Raw genomic sequence first — 6,413 nt, 5'->3', positions numbered from 1 at the left:
TTCCTCTTTGAACCAAGACCTAGATTCGACTACAGATCGAAAAAGATCCACATGCAGCTAGAGCAACGACGGTTTCAAAGAAACTTATACCTAAGGGTCGTCGGGATGTGGCAAGGCGTGCGGCGGGATGCCGGATCTGCCCACACTACGTACGACAGCGAGGAAGAAGGGGTTGGTGGCCCTCCCGCATAGGCGCTGGGTGAAAGAGAACAGTGCAGCCGGCAGTGGATTGCCTCCCTCGCCGAAGGCGATAGAGTTAACGATGCACCTCCTCCCCTTCCCGGTGCGACGGGATACGGACGCCTCCTTCACCAGCTGTGAGGGGGGGAGAGACAAGAGGCCAACGCAATCTTGTTTAGATCTGGTGAAGAGAGGGTGAGAGACTGTGAATATAGCAAACCCTAGCAAATGAACACTGAGCCTCCAGCGTGTAACATATATGTATTGCAGCGAGCGTGTGGAGAGTGCAAACCCTAGCGAACAAGCGCTGAAGCTCCCACTTATATATATACTAATGTAGTATGGACTGAGCTCCGGTGCCTTCACTCCATCGGCTTTTGGCTGTATGACAGGTGAGCCAGCCACATTTTGGGCCCACCTGTCATAAACCCAAAGGCAGGTGCACTAAGTCAATGAAGCTGCGTCCATATAGTACCCTCGTGTGTATACGAATAATATATAGTGGAGTGGTTTTCTTATTCTCTCCTTTACAATCATTTTAAATTGTGTAAGTACGAAACGAAACTCTTTATTTAATGTACAGAGGGAGTACTACTTCCGATGAACTAACGATCCACGCCCACGCGTCCTGGTCGCACTTCCTGTCCTTCACGTGTGGTACACTACCCTCCCTTAAGTGAACAACCACACATGCGCCAAATTATCGGAAACGTGTGAGAGTGTGTACAAATAAAGAATTTTAATTTCAATTATCGAAAAGGTTTGAGAGTATTACAAAGTTTGACTTCAGTCAAATCTAATATGCGGAGTAAATAAAAATGGAGGGCTACTACGTCCATCCGGGTTTTTAGTCCACACCATTTTTTAAATCAAAGTTAATAGCTGGACAAATAAAATTACAGGGGAGCTGGAGACAAAGTTGTGAGAAGGCTTAGAAATCAATACAAAACTTATGCTCTTAGTACCAACGTCGATCCTTCTTCGAGGAAACATTTGGTTCATAGCCAATTGTGTGATAAAATTGCACCAACGTGAAAGACGACTGCGTCTCCAACGCAACCAAGGTGAACTGACGAAGGATATCATCTTTGTGCGTAACAAGAAAAGAGCACTGATGGAAGACAGCTTCACCAGCCGACGCAACCATGAGGCGCGACCATGAGCATCGATAGTTTGTGGTCTATTTTTTTGTCCTAGTTTTTTTTTGTTTCTTGTTGCTACATTATATACTTGTGGGAGCTTAGATGTGATATCCTTAAATAACATCTAGATGTGAATTGGACAAACTGATTTTCTAACGTACCAAGAAAGAAAACTCGATCAAAAACACGCCCCCGCTTCCAGGTCGCGAGAGTCGTCGCGCACACACACATAGACATAGACATGCATATCGGTGTTTACGTAAAATTCCATCTCCATCTCCATCTCCAATCATATTTGTCCAACTGGCACATTATTCACGTTGTTAATTATATACGCAACAATATTAACGTACAACATCTCTTGTTTGCGCACGTTTGGACCGCTGCCACGGCCAGTCCTGACCAACCCGAACCCTCTTCATCACCCGCGCGTGCTTCCCGCCTGAAACGGTCAGTGCCGCATTCATGCCCGGCCAGAGCGGACGCGACCTCTCACTGGCGCCGGCATTGAAGCGGCGTGCCAACTGAGAGAGCGTCGCCCGCGCCGCTTCTGGGTGCACGCAGCTGCTCCGCGTTCAAAGGTCGCAATAGCCGGCTACAACATGCATGTAAAAAGTTTTTGGGAGTCTGTGCTACAGCTAGTTGTCCTCCCCCAACTCGTCAATCTCTTCCAGTAGTGCTAGTAGTACTCCATGGCGCGATCCATCGACAAGCAGGCAGGAAAGTTATCGTATACTCGGTTTGCGGCGAGTGGCATGCCGAGCGACCGTGTGGGGTCGAGCCGTGGAGGAGGGTGAGACACGAACACGACAGACGTGATTTACTGTGTGATTTGACTGCTCCTTAGTGGCCCCTACACGTACTCCCCCTACGTGTATGCAACAGTCACACGTACACATGGACGCAAAAACGCGCGCGACGCCCTAATGCATGCATGTCCGAGAACATGACGGAACACACACGGTCACGCTAAGTGCTCAACCTACACGTGCATGCACACACATATTCAGTCAGGGTGAGCTAGTGACTGTATAAACACCGGAATATATATATATTGAGCGCAATGAGCATATTATGAAGTACACTGACCGTATTTTTACAAATATACAGTGACAGACAGTGTATTTATCTCATTTTAAATTAATCCATATTAACCGGAGAGGAGGCAGTATGGACTAGCATTACTTGCGCGCGGTGGCTCGCAGGACAAGGAGAAACTTTTGACTAATGCAAGCTCTCCCTCGCTTAGGCGGTGGACGTGCAACAGTTAATTTGGTGTCAGATTGCCAGAAGCATATACTACTAGTGCTACTATTGTTCGACTTCCCGAATAGGCAAACAACCAAGCGCAAAGTTTACTAATATAGTCTATAAAGGTATGTACTATACTAGTACTAGAAACCGGATGGAAGAGCGTCTGCACTCTTATTATAATTTTAAAATGTGATAAAGCAATCTTCAACACATTTGGTTATCTTCGAGGGTTCTCGCATGTGATAATGGAAGTTGATTGCATGGAACACTCGCCACAATTCTCGCTTAATTCTGGCTCATATCCTGTTACAAATAGTAGCGCTCGGTAATATTTCCTCTTTTTTTGTTATTCAGCATGTAAACAGGTCAGCAAACGTTGCGGCGCATCTTCGTGTGAACCGTGCTTGCTGCACTTTGAATGTGGCCGAGAGCTGGCTTGATGAAACACCTCGCTTCCCACTTCTTTTTTTGCGGGGTACCTCGCTTCCTAGTGACCAGTGTCTTGGTTGATCGTCCTAAGAATGCTTATATATGAATAAAGCTCTATCATTTGCCCGCAAAAAGGATTGAGCCATATTAACCGGAAAGGAGGGAGTATGGACTAGCACTATTTTTTGGTGTGTCCAGTCAACTCGCAGAACGAGGAGAAGCTTGCAGGACAAGGTGAAGCTTGCTTACGCCTTTTGACTAATGCAACCTACCCTCGGTGGACATGCATCAGTCCATTCGGTGTCAGATTGTCAGAGGCATACACTGTAGTACTACCTCCGTCCGGGTTTATTGGTCCCTATTGTATTTCGTGCCAAATTTTGACCATAGATTAAACTAACAAAATGTTCACGCATGTCATCAAACATTATATTTTTGAAAACTATGTTCAAATACGAATCCAATGAGATAATTTTTCTTGACATGCATTAACATTTTGTTAGTTAACTCTTTAGTCAAAATTTGGCACAAACTACAAAGGGGACCTACCCTCAGTGGACATGCATCAGTCCATTCGGTGTCAGATTGTCAGAGGCATACACTGTAGTAACCAACATGCGGAGTACCATCATTGTTCGACTTCACCAAGAGGCAAAGAGCCAAGCGCAGTAGTACGAGTAGTACTACTACTAGAACCGCATGGTGGAGCATTTGTACTCTTATTTCTTTTTATCTCTAATAAAATATAGGTTTATTCCGGAGAAGGGCGGAACACGGCAGCCCAACATCAACATGGAATGAATGATATCGATCAACCAACCATGCTCGAGTATATCTTGGCCTCCATGCGAACCCGTCTGTGTGTTCTCGCTCCTCGTCTCTCTCAAGGAACGGCGGGTTGGCTCTTTGCCGTCAATTGAGATCGGTTTGCTCACACTCCTGTCCCACATGTCAGTGATATGCCAAGAGGAGGTGCATTGACCGACTGGCCATATGCGTACTTGGTTTTGAACCTTCATACTACTCCTCCCTTCGTCACAGTTTACAGGGTGCGCTTCATTATGATGCATTTATCTCAATGCATTTCCACCACCAGAGAGACTTTAGACGCGTTTGGTTTAATGCTCAATTAATTAGGGCGTGGTAACCGCAATCAAGTCCACAATTTTCTCTCCATGTAACTACGGAATGGAGTAAGTGCATGCATGTGTGTACCCGGGGTAGAAGCACTGCATGCATGTGTGTACGCATTATTCCCTCTACTAGTAATAGACACCGTGCTATAACAACCAATGCTATTTTTTAGGCCGATCGCTAGTCGCCTTGGTCCCACAGATCTTTTTTCTTTTTTCTGAAGCGCGCTGTATAAACAGTGACGGATGGAGTAGTATGAGCGGATTCAAAGAAGAGCATATTGATGGTTGCTTCTTTAGAGCAACTTACAGTGGGAAAGGTGGGGCTTACGATTTGACTGCTCATTACTCACTATTAATGCGGCGCAACGACCGGGATGAGTCTCCCAAGCGGTTGTGCACTACCCCCTTGGTTCTTAAATATACTCCGGAGTATATTTGTCTTTCTAGAGATTTCAACGAGTGACTACTCAAATATTTGTCTTTTTAGAGATTTCAAATGGACTGGCACATACGGATGTATATACATATTTTAGAGTGTAGATTCTCTCATTTTGCTCCGTATGTAGTCACTTGTTGAAATCTAGAAAGACGAATTGAATATTTAGGAACGGAAGGAGTACACATACGAAGCAAAATGAGTGAATCTACACTCTAAAATATGCCCGTTTGAAATTTTTTAAAAGACAAATATCTAGGAACGAAGGAGTATAATTTTGTGCATGGCACATGGACCCGGATGATGAAGAGGCTTCTGCCAATGCTATCAAGCTTCCATCATTTGTTTACATAATTGACGTACTATACAAATAATTTTCCAGCGAGATATGAAATTGTACAATGGTGTGAGCTTTCTGCTTCTATTTCGCGTGTCTTGCCATCGATGCTCTTTCGGAAACAATAAAAAACTAACTTCCTTGCTAATGCATGTCAATTATTAGCAGATCAGAGCTAATAATTACATCACAACTGAAGACAGAGTTGTGAGAAGGTGTTAAATTAAAATTGATCCATGCTTTCATTGGCAACAACGTCCCCCCAGCTCTGTCTAAATCAACAAGGCATGTTGGGAAAAAAGTAGTTGTCTGGACCATGCAACATTCCGATCATTTTGTGCAGTTCCACTAAAATAGAGTTGAGCGTCCCTGTTCCAAAGATATTAAGTGTGATTACGATAATAGAGGACTGCTGATGAAACAATAAACACATAAATAGAAGCCGGTCACCTTTGCAGTCTCTTTTAAGACTAACTAGTTGGAGAAGATTAGGCTCGGAGTTGGATGAGGAGGATAGAGCAAAACCAATCTCCCTTTGTGCAGTCGCACTGAAATTTAGAGACGTTGCCCATGTGACATTTTAGTACAACTACACAAAACACTCTTAAGAAAAAAGTGATTTGTGCAGTTCACCAAAAGGTCGCAATAGCAACGAGGTGAAATGGATAGCCCTGTTTGCAAAAAAGAGGTAGAAAGGAAACAATTACTGACCAATAACAGTTGATGACACATGCGACGACAAAAAAGAAGCATATTCCTTGCCCTAAGGGAAGATAACAACACGGTTGTGTTTGTCTAAAACGGTGTGAGGAGGAGAATGCAATATGGAAAGTACGCTGGACGAGCTACGTTTTGGGCAAAGAACTATGGAAGATCCACATGCAGCGACGTGGGAAGACGGGCATGGAGCAAGGCCGGAGGGGATACCTGGAGGTCGTCAAGATGTAACTAGGTGAGCGGCGGCGGGCGGGCGAGCAGGTGGCGTAGGCCCTGCCGCGCCGGAGCTTGGCCAGAGAGAACGGCGTGTACCGTAGATCGGGACATGCTACCTCGGCGCCGTCGAACGGATAAACGATGCACTTCCTCCCTTTCCCCCGGCGGACGGGATGCAGCCGGATCAGTGACCAACGGTGAGAGAGAGAGAGAGGCCACCGCACTCCCTTTCCCCTGGCGGACGGGATGCGGCCGGATCAGTGACCAACGGTGAGAGAGAGAGAGGCCACCGCAGCCTTGTGTGAGATACTCTGAAGAGCGACAAACCAGGCACGCAAGGCTCCATTGTATATAGTGAGCGGACTACCTTTTTCTCCATAAAAATCATTTTATATTCTGTGTACGTGCCATTGAGCGCTATAACTTTATTTAAAAATAACACGGCAACGCGTCAAGTCGAACTTTGTTTCGTGCAGGCGTGGTACACGACCTCCCTAGGTAAACAACCGCTACAGGCGTTCAAATTAGCACGTGGTCTGCCATTTCGTAAAGAAATGAGCTCCACC

This window comes from Triticum aestivum, chromosome 3B, assembly GCF_018294505.1.
Source record: "Triticum aestivum cultivar Chinese Spring chromosome 3B, IWGSC CS RefSeq v2.1, whole genome shotgun sequence".
Lineage (NCBI taxonomy): Eukaryota > Viridiplantae > Streptophyta > Magnoliopsida > Poales > Poaceae > Triticum > Triticum aestivum.
The sequence above is the reverse complement of the archived record's forward strand: the minus strand, read 5'-3'. Positions refer to the sequence as shown.